This window comes from Neomonachus schauinslandi, chromosome 5 (assembly GCF_002201575.2).
Source record: "Neomonachus schauinslandi chromosome 5, ASM220157v2, whole genome shotgun sequence".
NCBI classification, from domain to species: Eukaryota; Metazoa; Chordata; class Mammalia; order Carnivora; family Phocidae; genus Neomonachus; species Neomonachus schauinslandi.
Window position 1 is genome coordinate 122,236,608 of NC_058407.1, and position 16,919 is coordinate 122,253,526.

At 39.4% G+C, this 16,919-nt stretch overlaps 1 protein-coding gene and 1 pseudogene across 1 annotated transcript in view; both read left to right on the forward strand.

Moving 5' to 3' along the window:
* The window catches only part of RSU1 (Ras suppressor protein 1), a 185,835-nt gene that overhangs the window by 120,672 nt on the left and 48,244 nt on the right, over window positions 1-16,919 (forward strand). The window lies entirely within an intron of this gene.
* LOC110586575 lies at window positions 9,686-10,231 on the forward strand (annotated as a pseudogene).

Consider the following 16,919-nt stretch of genomic DNA (forward strand, 5'->3'; position numbering starts at 1 on the left):
AGCAATACCACTCTTGGCTCTGGATTATTATATTTAAATACTATCGCTAAAAGAACTCTGGGAGCTTATAAAAAATAAGAAGGCTAATTCCAGGTCTTTATCAGAAGAATATACAACTGAGCTGTAATATCCTGTCAATCTAGAAAGCAAGGAAGCTATAAAAGACTGTGTCAGAAGAACTCGAGATGCCAGGTTGAAGAGGCAAGCCTCCCATTGGCCAAATCTGGGACAGTTTGGATATCAGTAAAAATAACTAGAGTTTATTAAAACATTTATATGTTTTTACAAAATCTCATTCAAACAAAATGTAAAAAGATTTTTTTTTTTTTTTAGATAATCAGGAAATTTGAATACTGGATATTTGATGATGTTAAGGAATTTTTAGGTTTGGTCATAGTTGGTGATTATATACTTAAATGTTTATGAATGAACTAATATAATCTCTCACATTTGCCTCAGAACAATGTGGTGGAGTTGGAAGGGGGTAAGTAGAAGTGAAAATGAATGAAATAGAACATGCCCTGAGTAGATAGTTTTTGAAGCTGGATGGGTGGGTACATGGGAACTTATATTATTCTCTCGACTCTTGAGTATGGATAAAATTTTTCCAAATAAAGTTGAAAATATTTTAAAGAGAATAAAGAATTATGAGTGCCTGTATCATAGTATTATTGTGGAGATAGTGCCTGGTAAGCTCCGTATTACATTACTTACCTTAAAAAAGAAAATAAAAATAGCTCAGATCCCATGCCCTCGATCCCAGGTTTTCCACTCAAGATGTAAAAGATTCTTTCATTTCAGTCAACAGTCTGGAGCTGAAAGGTCCCTGCGGGGCTCTCCTTGGGCCTGACCGGTGCTGACCAAGGGGACATGGGAGGAAAGGGATGAGAGTCAAGGCAGGAGGGAGTGAAAGATGAGTTTGGTCTTATGTACCCTGATTTTGAGGTTTCTGGATAATCCTAAATGGAGAGAGATCTATTAGGGAAGAGGTTTTATGGTCCTAGAATTTAGGAATCCAATTTAGGCTGGAGCTACAGTTCATCTTTCTTTTGGCTGAGTCTTCCCTGGACCCCTCCTTTAATTAGACACTAGCCTGCCAACTAAGGAGAAAAAATTGGTCATAAATATATGTTATATCAGCAGTTTGGTAAATATAAACTTAAACATCCAGCCATGTTTATATACAGCAGTCCTTTAGATAAGACAGAGCTGCCTGGAATCATGTCAATGGATGATCCTCCTGAAAGACAAAATTGACATTACAGTTAGAGAAATGTAAACCACCTTCACAGATGGAAACAAGGTTACTGCCGTGTGATTCCTTTTATTTACAGGTGTAGGAAAGTTAATAATGAGGGAGATCAGAACAAGGGGAGGGAGATAAAGTGGGACTGTTCTTAAAATTTTCATCTAAGGCCTTTTTGGCCCTACTCCTTACTAGGGAAAGGAGTAAAATGTGTTCAGCTGACCTATATTTCCAATGTTTTGCTTTACTGTGTTCAAATTTTATAGAAACATAAAGATTATGAAATCAGAGTGATTATCTAATTTCCCCTCCTTATTTTTCAGATGATGAAATTGAATCCCAAGTGATTAAATGATCTAAGATAGCCTAGCTAGTTAATATCATAGTGTGTTTATTGAACCTTTTCAAGTACCTGAAACATTTCTCTTACCCAGCACCCATCCTCCCCCACTGACTCGTTAATTCCCACTATTCTGTGGATTTTAGGTCATTGATTCCTTTATGTGAGGAGTCTACCTTCCCCACTACCCACACCCCTCAATAAGGTCAAATAATTACAATAGCAGAAAGCAACTACAACTGTTCATTGGACACTTACTATTTAATCATTACAACTCTGTGAGGTAGGTACTATAATCTGCATTTTACAGAGAGAGAAACTGAAATACAGGGATCTCAGGGATCTGGAAAGCAGTAAATTTTCCCAGATTCGCTTTTCTAACTATATTCAGTATAGGTAACAAAAAGAAGTAAGGAATAGAAGTTAAGAGCCTTAAATACCAGATGAGACTCTGCCTTGTGGTCTTAAGCTAAGTGCCCAGGGATATAATTATATATGCTAGAGCCAGAATTCAAACACAGTCTTACTCCAAATCTGAGCTCAACTCACCGCCCTCACCTATAATCAGGATACCTTGTGCCTATCTTGGCACTTACTGCTCTTGTAATGTTATGTTTATTTGTGGTATTATATAATACATTTTTTTCCTACTGTATTGGTAACCTTTAGGAGGGCTGAGATCCTATGTCTTTTGGTTCATCATTTTTGCTTAGCTTCTAAGTGCCTAACATCAAGCAGGCTCATTGCATATATTTTTTCATGTGTAAAGTGGAGTTAATAATACAGTATTTTTATACTATTGCACTACACTGTAGTACAGTTGCACTGTTATAAGAACTGTGAGAGAATGCACATATGGTGCACACTAGTTCATGTCCATTGGTAAGTAGTCATTAATGGAGTGGCTTTAATTATAATAAACAGGCTTAGAGGTCACTTAGCTTAAGACCACAAGGCAGAGTCTCATCTGGTATTTAAGGCTCTTAACTTCTATTCCTTTCTTCTTTTTGTTACCTATACTGAATATAGTTAGAAAAGCGAATCTGGGAAAATTTACTGCTTTCCAGAGCTGATTTCTTGACTAGATAGACAGCTAAAGTATAAGCTTCATCCTTGCTAAGTGTTGGTTTCATCCTTGAGACCAAGACAGATCCAGAGTCTTTACAATACTGTGGTAGTTAACATAACTCTCTGAACTAGTCTCTTGGGCACGGACCATTAGGAAAGGCTAAGGTAAATATTTTCAAAATAACATGTAGTTTGAAGGTGTCGTTGTTAATGTCCTTATTCAATTACAGCAGGAGGTGAGTTGGTCTTTAAGATGCATTTGTTTCTACATGTATTCCATGTCGTCTTGTATATATTTTGTGTGGTGCAGATAGGATTTATTATTTCAAATCATATCCTTGAACTTAGTTCAGCAGTGTTATCTCTAGGGTATAGAGATGCATTTGGCAAGTGATTAGCAATGTATTCTGGTATGCAAGAACCTAGCTGTAGAATAAAAATCGAGTTATAAAATTAATCTATAAAATAGTCACAGTTAAAATGGTGAAGAGACCAGAATTAATCTTAAGAAAGCACAAGACAAAATGCAGATATCCTAAAATCAAAAATAGTAGTGTTCATTAAAGTGACAATCAATTATTTAATTCCAAGGACAGACACATTATAGTCTAAAAATATATTTCAGATTCACAATTGACTAGCTATTTTATGTGGCAGAATACCAGCTTTGCATATTTATTAAAATTATTCATAACTGCGTAGCTGCCCAGATGAACTGTTGAGTTCTTGTTCCTTGATTCAATATATTATCTTGTCCATTTTATCATGGCATGGTAATAGAAATTTGTCTAAATTTTAGAATGATCCATGGAATATTTTCAGTATCAGCATCTCCCAAATACATATTTTATCATTTCTGTTTTGCCTAATGTGTTCTTTTACATAGCTTTAGGAAAAATCATCTATCTCCATAGGAAAATTACAAGGTTTTTTTTCTTTAGGGGATATATTTCAGACAGAATTCTTTATTTAATATGAAAAGGTACTGTATCATCAGTCTTTAGATATCAAAATATTCCTGTTACCTAAAAATTTGGACAAGATGTGAATTCTTCAGGATAGTAGAGAAACAGTAGAAGTTCATAATCTTTATGTAGATTTTAGGGAGAACTGTGTTTGCTTTAGATATTATTTGTTGAGTAGGGTGTTGCTGTGGTCAGTCAGTGTGACAGTGTAGTTGGGATGGTGAGTTCTGGAGTCAGACTGCCTTCATTTCATATCGTAAATCCACCACTTATGATTTATTTTTTAAAATTTGGAGCACTGATTATCTCTCTTCTGGAAGGTTGAATAATAGTGTCTGCCTAATAGGGTTGTTAAAGAAGATTCTAGAGATAATGCATGTAGAGTACTGAGAACTGTGTTGGACACATAGTAAACAATAAATGTCAATGAATAAATAGTGTTAATCATAATACCATATCATGGAATGCCACGAAGTGTGGGCTATGGTTTTAGCAAGAATATGCATAAAGAGATACTAATCTCCAATAACACGTCTCTAAATTGGTAAAAACTTAGAGGATGATGTTAGGAAAGAAGAATAAAACCTTTTTAGATTAGACTATTAATTATCCTGGAGTTCAGAGAAGCCTCAGACAATCGAATTTAGTCCCCTCTCTGTATGGGTGGAAAGCACAGCTGTAAAAGGTTAAGTGACCTCCCCAGGATTACCCAGCTAGGATAGCAGACTCCAGCCACGTCTTCTGGCTCAAAGTTGAGTGCTCCATCTGTTTTAAAACACTGGCTTATCCATAGGAACATTCATTGAACCTGTCCTAGATGTCATTGTTTATATATGTGGCTTCTTATCCAGTATATAACACCTCCTTGCTCCTCTTGGTTTGGCATCCTAGTTGTTGTTAATCCTCTAGAAATAGCTTTCTATACACCCAAGAGTCATGGAGAAAACAATTGACTGTCCCCGAGCTAGCACTGCATTCAGTGAGCATGAGCAGCTCTATCTGAATGCCTCCACGGGACAATCGCTATAGCCCTGGGAAAAGGGAATGTCTGTGAAGTTGTGGAGAATTTCCCTGGAGATCTCATAAACTTCTAACATGAAAATGAATCCTCTCTTCCTTATAAATCAGAGTCATGTGTTAAAGGAGATGTATTAGATGCTTCTGAGCTGTTACATTTTAGTGGGTTCTATAAAATTCTCAATAAAGGAAAGGTCAGTGTTTGTACCATAAACAGTGTTCATGAAGGCACATTTAACCCCCCCGTCCCTTTTGGGACTCCTGGAGTGTATATAGTACTCGAACTTGCTCTTCTTCGAAAGTGCGCCACTGCCCACCACCTCCCAGAACCACCCCACTGCCCACCTGGGCGTCCTTTTTCTTAGAGGTCCTACCCGCCCTGGCCCTGGGACCAGCCCTTCCTGACAGGCGAAAATGAAAAGAGGTGATTTCACCTCGTTAACAGCATGGGTTTAGGGGCTCCACCGCCTTCAGGCTCAGCTGCACTTTCGTATGTGTGCTTCAAGTTAAAAGGTTGTCGGCACACCAGTTTGTGGGGTCCTTCTTCTGTATTTTCATGGAGACCACGCGTGAGACTAAGAAAGACCAATGGGTGACCTTTGCATGCCGACGACACAGGTCGTTGTTCTGCTCGGCGAGTGGCGATTCCTGTGACTTTTCTGGTTGTCATCGGAGCTCCCGGCCCACCAGCCTCCGGTGCCACACGGTGGGAGAGCTAATGGTCCCGCGCTGGTTCTGGCAGAGTGGTGTGGAGGCTTAATTGAAGAATATTTTTAACCCATTATCAAGAGCATTAGGAGGAAAATGTTCAAAAAGTCTTGATGCGGCTTGCCGCTCTTTCCATTTAAGAAAGTAGATCCCCACATAAGCAAATTATAACCTGAAATAGTAATCCATCTTTATTTTCAATCCCTTCATCTTCCCAAGATAAAGACTCTCCTCTCTGAGGGCATGAAAAGGGGCAGGATCAGCTAGACTGTTACAGATGATTCTCTCCTCCTGTTGTACGTGAACACATAGTGCCCCTAGTTTAGAGCGGGGTGACTTTGAATGGACTGTCCTGACTAAATTGTTCAGAAGGATAGTGAACAGGTCTGCTAGCCTAGTCGTGGCACAGAGTGTGGTGGCTGGCGGATACTTACAGGTGTCCAGGCCGCGTGAAGTGCAGGCCACAGTCCAAGGAACCTGAGTGGGCTTTTCCTTATATCATGATTTCTGGCTCCTTTCTTTTGTTTTATACTGAGTCAATATGCTTTCATCCTTTCAAACTTAGAGGGGTTTTTGAGGGATTGCAGAGAGATGCGCCCCAGATTATCACCACAGCCAGCATCTTAGTCGTGGATTATCATCAAATTTAATCTTTATCTCCACGGAATAGTCTTTGGCTTGATTTCTTTGATTATTTTGTCTTTTAATTTCAAAATGGCAAGAAAAAGTGCTTCCAGTTTTCTCTTTAGTTAAAATAAGTAGAAATTAGCATATGAACTATCAGAGAAAGACTAATTGAAGTCTTGAAGCGTCTTTGCTTTAAAATACACAGAATTTCAACAGGATTTTCATTTATTGATTCTCCTTCTCTGTATTCTCGGATTTTTTTTTTAATTTTGTCAGATAACAAAAAAAATATTCTTCTAAAGCTGTGACCAAAAAATTGCCAAAATTAAAATGCCCAAGAGTCTTTTGAGACTTAAGACAGGTTACAGGCGCCTGGTTGGCTCAGTCAGTTAAGCATCTGCCTTCGGCTCAGGTCATGATCCCGGGGTCCTGGGATCAAGCCCCACATCAGGCTCCCTGCTCAGTGGGGACTTTGCTTCTCCCTCTCCTGCTGCTGCTCCCCCTGCTTGTGCTTTCTCTCGTTCTCTCTCCTGCTCTCTGTCAAATAAATAAATAAAATCTTTAAAAAAGAGAGAGTTAAGACAGGTTAGAATGTATACATGAAGGATGGTTTAAAAAGTGGCAGTGTAATTTTATTAGGAAAGTGAACATGGAGAAGTCTTTGTGGAATCAGTAAGAAGCTAAGCTATATTATATTATTCAACAAAAATTTAAGGTAACTTCTCTTTCAAGTATGTGGTAGTTGTTCATGATGTCTCTTAAATATTGGAACACAAGGATTTCTAGTCTTTTGTTCCATCAGAAATTCATTCAAAAAATTCACCAATATTTCTCAAAGAAACGTGCTACCTATGGGTACATGTGGTAAAATGGTCAGTGAAAATGCGTTGCCTTAATCTTGTTAACATACAAATGTCAGTCTGATAAATGCAGTATCAGATTATACCAGTATCAGATCGTATCAGCTGTATGAGTGCTGCAGAATGCTTTTGGTCTAAATTTGTAGTTTACAGAAAAGCTGTTATTTCAGAATGTCTCTTGCCTCCTTGTATGGTCAGTTCATTTTAAGCATCTGTAAAAGGCACTTGCAAAATGGAAAAGTTGCCCATTTTTTGGCTGTGTGGACAAAAAAGAAAACATGGAAATGATTGTGTATGGGAATCAGATATTCTGAAAGCCCTTTCACCATGAAAGACTAGATGCAGAATAAATCAGAGAAACTGACTTTTTAGATGTTTTGTTGAACTTGGAAGAGAGTAAGGGAAATCTCCAAAGGGGCAAAAAGTCTATACAGTAATTGGAACCCGAAGGGGTGTGGTAAAAAGGCCAGGACTGCCCTACTCGCCACACCTGTGTAAGGAATTCACAGCTTAACTCCCTTGGGCAAAAAGAGATCAAGAGGTCTGGGGTCTGGGTAATGTTGGAAGCCCAAAACTGAAACACTCTCATAGAGTGAGAACATTCACAAGGAGGTATACCCTCAGAGAAAGTGAGAGCTGAAAAAAAATTGAGCTCACCAGGAAAGGGAGTAGATGAGGAAAATGGTTTTTCCTGTTGCTCTAAGTGGAAGAAAAATAGTTGTCATTGTATTCATCATCTCCTCTGACAGTCTGCTACTACAGGCTTATTTTTGGATGAGTCTGGGGTATAAATTTACAATTCTTACAGGGTCATGGAAACCCTAACCTAAAAAAATTTAAATAACGAATGTCCAGGCTGGCAGAACCCTCTGGTACCTGTTAGATATAAGCATTAAGTCCTCTCTGGAGGAAAGCATTAACAGTCCAGTTCCCTCAAAAATTCCTCCAGATTTAGCGTATACAGGGTTACCATAAAAAATACCGAATACTCAACACAGCAACCCAGGAATTACCAAATGGGGAATAACACAAGCCATAGGTCACCAAAGTCAACAAAAACAGTAAATAGACTAGGTCCCTGATGCCCTAAGGACACTGGAATGCTGATTTTGAATATGAAACACATGCATGGAAGTACATAAAGAAAAAAATCAAGGCAGGAATAAGAGACCATCCAAAATGTTTGGGAAGATTTGAAAAGGAAGTGAATAGAATTACAAGGAAAAAAATAGAATCATGAGACATAAAAACTCAGTAGGTTGGTTAAGTAGAGGGTCACACACAGCTGAGGAGAGAATGAATGGATTGGAAGATCACGAGAGATATCACCCCACGTGAAGCCCAGAGAGACAAAGGAGGTGAGAAATAGTCCAGAGTAAGATGTAGGGATGAGAGAAGGAAAGGATGGAACACAGGTCAATTTGGAATTCCAAATATTAAAATATTGAAAATGGGGGGAATGGTCAAGAATTGAAGGGTCTTGAAACTTCATCATAATAACAATTTAATGAATAAATAATGAAAATTTTGTTTCTATTATAATAAGCTTGCTACAGTTTCGCAGATGCGCTTTGAAGATGCAAGACTTCAGGGCCAGATACAAAGGACTTTATTACAGTGCATTAAGCCTCCTGAGCTCTATGTTCAAGCCTATTCCCTATGCTCCCCAAGTCACATGGGGGTGATGCAGAGTGGGTTGTGTAGGAAGTCTGAGGCACATCCAGAGACCCCAGTCTTTTAAAATGGACTGTAAGCAAATCTGCTCTTTGGCCAACAAAGAGAGACATTATTTTATCTCCAGGAAAGTAAACAGATCTGCTCTCTGTGCCAGAGGGGGAGACTCTATCTTCTAAGGTTGTTTGCTCTGCAGACATCCTTGTAAAGTTATTTAGGGTGTAAAGATAGAATTTCCCAGAAATGTTGAAATATTAGCATGTTCATATAGAGTGAATACACTGTATACCAGGCAACACAAATACATATTTAGACATATCATGGTGGGAGGGCAGGACATCAAAGACAAAAGAGGAGTCGTTAAAAGCAACCAGAGAGAAAAGATCGTTCAAATTGCCGGGCTAGTTCTGGTTGCTTGTTTGGAAAAGCAAAGGGTCGAGAATAACCAAGACCTTCCTAAGGAAGAACCAGAAGAGGAGAGATGAGAGGTCTTGCCTTATGGAGATCAAGGTCTGTTATAAACCTTGAGTAATGAAGTATGAAGTATGAGTAATGAAGAGTAATGAAGACTGAGGAATTAGGGTATTAGTGTAGACAAAGAAACCACTGGAACTGTATAGAAAGCCCATACATGATATATGCATGCGTGCAAACTTGGTTTATGGCAGCACGCGTGTTGCAGATCAGTGGAAAGAGGAGGAACTGTCCCCTTAGCAATGCAGTTGCAGGATTATACACGTGGAGGAAGAAAAATGAAACCAGATTGTGACATGTAAAGAAAATCAGTTCCAGGTAGATTAAATATTTGAATCTTTAAATCATGAAACCAACTTTTAAAAGGAAAGCAAAACTATGGAATTTTCAATGAGCCAAAAAAAAAAAGATAAATGAGTGAGCAAGAGAGAGCCTCTCTGGGAGCTGAAGGAAGAAACTGACAACAAAGGTGATGTTGCTGAATGCTCTCTAGCTGTATGTGTGGATGCACGTGTATCAGACTGTATCACACACATCGTGATGGAAACTGTTGATGAAGATGAGGCTGCAAATTTAAGACCTCAGGCAAAACCGGGAAATGGAGGTGGGAGCGAAACCAACGCATGGCTCAGAGCAGTAGCCTCGCCACCGCTGCCGCCGCCACCAAGGGTTTCTCTGGCCAGTGTTGCTCCCACCCGCCTACAGCATGGGAAATATCTTCGCAGACCTCTTCAAGGGCCTTTTTGGCAAAAAAAAAAAAAAAAAATGCGTCTTCTCATGGTGGGCCTGGATGCTGCGGGGAAGACCACCATCCTGTACAAACTGAAGCTGGGTGAGATCGTTACCACCATTCCCACCATAGGCTTCACCATGGAGACGGTGGAGGACAAGAATATCAGCTTCACCGTGTGGGTCGTGGGTGGCCAGGACAAGATCCGACCTCTGTGGGGTTACTACTTCCAGAACACACAAGGTCTCATCTTTGTGGTGGACAGCAACGACAGAGAGCGTGTGAACGAGGCCCATGAGGAGCTCATGTGGATGCTGGCGGAAGATGAGCTTAGGGTCCTGCTGGTGTTCACCAACGAGCAGGACCTCCCCAGCAGCATGAACGCGGCTGAGATCACGGACAAGCTGGGGCGCGGTCCCTGCGCCACAGGAACTGGTACATTCAGGCCACCTGTGCCACCAGCGGGATGGGCTGTATGAGGGACTGGACTGGCTGTCCAATCAGCTCCGGAGCCAGAAGTGAGCCACGCCCCCGCCCCTCCTTCCACCCTGCTTTACTCTCGTGTGAGTGCCAGAAGCTGTCTCCATGGTCGGTCACAGTGTGCTTCACCATGCTGTAAATGTGCAGATGCAGCCTGCAGCCGGGTTTTTATTTAATGTAAATAGTTTTTGTTCCCAATGAGGAAGTTTCTGGTACTCCTATGCAATATTACTCAGCTTTTTTTATTGTGAAAAGAGAATCAACCCACTGTTCAGTACTGAGAAGGGATGTTAGGCACGCGGGGCCTCCAGGAGTCGCTGTGTCCAACCAGCCTGGCACACCTCCTCTGGGCGTTAGATCTGTGCTGAGATCCATTTTGGTGGTTGGTTTTTAACCTGAACTCAGTGCATTTTTAAAATCGTTCAAACACAAGATAAGGAGAACACTTGAACACACAGAAGGGAGAAACATGCCTAGTGTCGGTTCTGCAGTGGCGGCCAGAGTCTAGCCCACCAGTGATCCGTTGCCCGTCGGGAATGTGAGACACGGCAGAACCAGCCACGGTCCATTCTGCATGGTCACGATAGGGTCCCTGTGATTGGCTCTGTCTCGGGTCATCCCGCATCCCCTAGCGTTTGTGCTTGTACTTGTGCTCACACAGCCGCCCAGGAGACAGGCTGGGGGCTGCGGTCACTGCTCACGGACTCCTTGGAGGGACCCCGGCCTTCCCTTGGGTCGGTGTGGGCACTCTGGCTTGCTCCAGGCTGCCTGGGGTCTCACCAGCAGGAGTGCAGGTGGGCGGGCCATCATCCTAGAGCCTCAGCCCCCGGAACTCCTGTCTACATGTGCTTTCACTCCCTCAGCCTGCAAGGGTCGGATTTGCCATCGAAACAACGACCTCTACTGTTTTCTTTTGTATTTTGATAAACACTGAAGAAGCTGGAGCTGTTAAACTTTATCTTGGGGAAATCCTCAGAACTGGTTTATTTGGTGTCGTGGAACCGCTTACTGCTTTCAACACACGATTATTAATCAGCTGTTTTGTATACTCGTTTTCAGTTTTCATTTTGACAAATGAGCACTGTACTTATAGCTACTAGAACAAAATCTCTTAACTATTTAAAAAAAAAAAATGGGAAGTGGAAAATTTGTGGACGTAATTTCTTTAGCTGAGGGTGACCGCGGAGGTGACTTGGTACTCTGGGGGCTGACCAAGGCCTTCCAACGGACACAGGGTCTGTCCCTGCACTCTGGCATTGAAACATGCAAATGCAAAGCCATCCGAAGGATCCTTTCTGAAACTTTAAGACCTAAGGACAGTGGTCATAGGTTTTTATAAACAAGACCACCAGGCCTCCTGCACGAAGACTTTATATTCAGCTTTGTTTAATGTAGATTTGAAATTAGCTTTTTCATAAAATAAAAGAAACCCAGAATGCAAAAAAAAAAGGGGGGGGGGAAGCATTTCTTAACACCAAGCGCAAAAAAACACAAACTGTGCAAAGGAAAAAAAATTGATAAATTCAACTGTATCAAAATAAATGTTCACTTTATCAAAAGGATATGCTTAACAAATAAGCCACAGTGGGGAGAAGTAATCTGCAGCACATATCGCTGAGGATGGATTACTATCTAAAACAGATAAAGAAATTATATGAATAAAGTAACACTAGGTCAGAGGTATGAATAAACATTTCAATGAAAAGGAAACATTAACGGTGAAGAAACAGGAAACACAATCAGCCTCATTAGTGATCAGAGAACTACAAATTAAAACCACAGTGATACCATTTTATATTTACCATTTTGACAAGATTAAAATTTAGAACAGTACTGTTTGTGGGGAAGGATGAGAATAGCAGGGATTCTCACATACTTATCATCTCATTCCCTTCAAAGACCCAGGCAGCCAAATAAAGTGTGACATTCCTTGTGTTGTATTACATGTGAGGAGAAAAGTAACTTAACCAAAAAGTTACTCTGCTTTCTTAATAAACACCAAGTTATCTTTGATGCCAAAATATTCTCTGATCAAATCTTGAACATGGGGACAGACTTGGTTTATATTTTCAAGGGGAAAGAAAGATCTGCTGAGAAAGATCTACAGCATTACCAGATGACACTGGTTTTGTTGTTGTTTTAAATCTCAACCCCCAAGTTGAGTAGATAATTCAAAAGACAACGTTAAGGAAGAGTCTTCTCACATATATTGTGGTTTTATTTCTGTTGTAATTGAAGTTGACGAATTGGCATACAAAATGAAAAATCAAAAAAACCCAAGATGCACAGTGATTAGAGGAAAGGAAAAGGACGCATAAGCCACTAAAACTCCTTGTGTTTGAGATGAAGAGAAATGATAGCACAATACCCGATTATCCGCTAGAAGAAGAATCCAGTGGACGATCACGCTGTGCCTTGGCATGGGCCAAGGAGGACTGCCGACTTTGATGATCATGGGTTCAAGAGCTGTCTGTGGGGGTGACCCTGGGCAGCTGGAGGAAATTGTGGGAGAGGAAGAATGAGAATTTTCCAAATTCTCAGTTATGCATGCACACACAAAAATCTGATTGAGAGGAGTAAGCTCTAAAATTGTTTACTGAATTGTTCTTATTGTTGAGTATGATTAAAGTGTGGCAGTATTAAAAAATGACCCAAAAAACCCCCAAAAGCTAAAAATCTAACCTAGCATAACTACATAGAGAATGTTGCCTGGTTCTTTCAATTACTAGCTTTTGAATAACTTTCAGTATCCAGTGAGGTCTTATGTGTATATACTCCTGTTATCCAGCAGCCTGTTTATTAAAAAGTTCTTAATGCATGAATTAAACTAGATAATCAAGTTAGTTACCAGGTGAGCCAGATGAGCTCTGGGAAGTACTGAAAGTTACCATTTTGGGGAGAAATTTCTCAGCTCAGATTAGAACACTTGTCAAACTTAGTGGCAGGAGACTAGGTCTGAATCAATATTTCTGCCTGGAAGTCACATAACCTCTATGAGAGATTAATGTGGTTAGTATTGGACTCTGTATTCTCTATCAGCTAAGTATGTGCACTTGTCATTCATATTTTGTTTTTAGCTTGTAACACTGACAGAAAAATCTCTGTGGAATAAAGAACCAGTTTCCTGAGTGTATGAAGCTATATTGTATTTGCGTATTTCCAGGATTTAAAGGGAAGGGTGTTTTTACTTGAAACACTATTTATCTGTTTGTTTCTTCTAATTTTTTGGTACTGAAAAACATTGATAGCTATGAACATGTCTGGCTCACATTTTATTTCTGCTGATTCTAATTTTGTTGATTAAATAGTACAAGAAATGAGAATTTTTTTTTTATTAAATGACCTATCTCCAAGAATTTTTTCGTAAACGCCCTGAGTAAAATTTGTCACTTTTGCCAAAGCCACTTTTCTTTTTGCATTACATAATGTGTTTATGGAAGTACACCATAAGCTAATTCTGTAAGGTCAGGTAAGCGCTTGCAGCTTTACCCCTGTTAATTCAAGAATAGGATTGGGAATATGCTATGTATGCTTGGTTGGTCGAGGGTGCATGATGGAAAGGAATTCTGCAGTTACCAAGAAATCACTTGTTGAAACACATCGATTTCATGACAACCCCACCCGACAGCTACTGGTCAGAGCCTTGAAAGAAATGGGGTTCTTTTAGCTCACCTTATTTGCTTTATTTTGTACATGATTATAATCCTCTTAACAAATAACCAATGAAACAAAAACTTAACCTCATTTATAATAGCGGTGGTTGGAAATACCAGAGTGCCCCATAGCCTATGATTGGGGAAGTCATGATGCAGCAGTCTGATTGAGTGCTAGACAGCCATTTAATGCTGTGTAAGACCAATGGCTTTGGGGAATTTTCGTAATATATTACAAATTTAAAAAGCAGACTCTATACCTGTACTTAATGCAAATGTGTATTTAAAAAAGTTTTGAAGGATACACTTTAAATATCAATAGTGTTGTCAAGTGGTAGGATTGCTCTTTACGCTTTCTGTTCCTTCCTGATTTTTCTCTAACTGTGTGCAACTTAATTCATCATTTTAAATAACAACATGTAAATGTTCTAATAAAATTTCGTAAATAAAAGTATTAAGGAAAAAAGGAAACATACTTCCTGTATTTTTGTTATTATAGCACTATTCAAAGTGATTATTATAGAGTTGTTAGATATGCATTATATATACATATATACAAAATTATATATATAATTATAGGATTATTGAGCATGTATGCCACATACTCTGCTAAGCCCTTCATGTAAGTTTTTTTATTGATTCCTCAGGATAATTTATGAAGTTGAAGGAAAATATAATCATCCCCACTTTATAGATCAGCAAACTGAAGCTTTAACCGATTAAGTTTTTTTGCCCTCAGTAATGCAGCTACTGAGTGACAGAGCCCAGCTTTGAACCAGAATCTGAGACCCAAGCCCATGTTCTTAAGCTTTTGCCTCTATCATCCCATGACTGGTCTTCCATGTCTCACTGTGGAAGAAGATACAAACTTCATTTGAGCGAAAATTTTAAGGACTGTCACAATTGAATTGGGTGGTTCACCCCTATATTATATTCTCGAATATCCATTGACTAATGATTAGATTGTATTTTGCACATTTTATGGAATGATGCAAAATGTATGTTTCTTTTTAGGAAGGAAAAGGTATATGTGGGTTGTATCAATGATTGTGATTTTGAGATATATACTGACAGATTTCCTTCCTTTTGGGGTGTATGTGTGTATGTGTGTTTGAAGTTTGGAATAAGCACAATGAGCCGCACAGGGCAAACCATTTGTGCTACAAGGTCATGATGTGACCCTCTGAGGCTGTGCAGCTGACGTTACCAGAGGGCATATGGAAGGAAGGGCACTGCTAACACAGAATCTCATGTGTTTAGGAACCCAAGATGGGGTGTATGTGAGAACACTGTTTCCAGGACCAGCCAAGGCACCCATCAGCTCTGGTGTCACATTTGAGCCTCAGTGAACTTTTGTGACATCCCTTCAAGAGTACCGTTCTTTCCCACTCTCTATAAGATTTCCAAAAGCACATCTCAGTAACTAATCCACAGAAAATGCAGTCTTGTCTGGCGTTATCTTCTGCCTGCTTTTCTGAAATCAAGTACAACTAACTTCAATCAAATCATAATAAAAAATTGTGCTAAGAGAATAAAATTACACTCAACATATCTAGTCAGAGAGCTCTTTAGGCTGTTAAGCTTTTAGCGAATACATATTTGCATAGCCAAGTATAATGTTGCAGATTTTTAAGCCAATGAATGAATGAATATTTAAGAAAAAGAACTCGCGATTGTTTTAGTTCATGCGCATAGTTTCCAGCACATTTATACTCACCCATCCTGTGTGGAGGCGAGGCGGAAAGCCTCATCACTACTATATGAAGCTAACAGTGGTTCTTATTTTTATGTTTTACACACCACACACACAATATGCACACAGAGTATTGTTTTGTGAGATGAGTTATGTGTAGGAGTCTGCGAGATCTATTTGCATCCTGGCTCTCTCCTAGTTGTGTATCCTTAGGCGCATCAGTGAACTATCCTGTATATCTCATCGACTTTAAAATGGAGATGCCATTCATAGCCTAGTTTATTAAACAAACACTTATTTATTAAATATATTAATATGTCAGGGAGGCATCATTCCTTCTCTTTTTTTCACTTGCCCCTGTGAGCACTATTTGAGTCTTTGGGAAGATTTTTTTTTTCCATTGGTGACTCAAAGTTTAATGGTTTGTCTCTCTGCTCCACTCCTATTTTGTGCCCTAGATTTTTCTCAGTTCTCCCTTTTGTATTTTCCTGCTTTTTAAGAAAGAGTTTTTTGAAAATTAACAGAAGACCCTCCATTTTGCATCTAATGCAATAAGATAAATACATGTTTGGAAGTCATAAGTTTTTTCAGTTCAGAAATTATGTACATATAACATACATCCCTTAAGCATGTAGCTCCCTGAGTTTTGAGAAATGACTATATCCATGTATCAAGCACCCCAGTCAAGATAAAGAACATTCCCGTCACCTTGGGAAGTTTGGCAAAAGCTTGTCTCCGGATATGGTTCATTTCTCCAGATTCTGACTTGATTTTCTTGCTTTGGAGCAGGAACATCATCTCCTCATATTGTCTCTGCCTCGGAATAGACTTTCTAAATGAGCCCCTTTCGCTGATGACGTGCTTTTTGAATGGGAGACAGTTTACTTGCTTTTTCTGTATGATTTTTCCTGATTCCCCGCCCCCCCCAATGTCTCTCTTGCCATTACTAAATTCCGCTGGTAATATGTTTTATGGTTTAACACCACTATGATTCAGCCTCCAAAGAGGTCACATAAGGGTTATGAAGTGTTTCATGTCAGACATTTCGGTGTTGTCCCTGACATTATCTGACCCCTGCCATTACTCAGAATTTACATAGTTCTTGTGCATTCAAGTCTTTCTCACCCTCAACAATTAGTAAAATGTAATGAAAGTCAGAAGATTGTCAATTGTAGGAAATTCAACTCTGACAAACCAGCTATTCCTATGCAGTGGAAATATTTTGCTTATTTGCCTTATTTTTTTTCCTCCTGCACATACTTGATGATTCTTTAATTAGTACAGAACTCTCCATTTTGTGTTTTAATTATCTGTGATTTTTTAAAAGCCTTCATTAGATACACAAAGGATAACCATAAGTACAGTGTTTAAAGTATTATTGAAA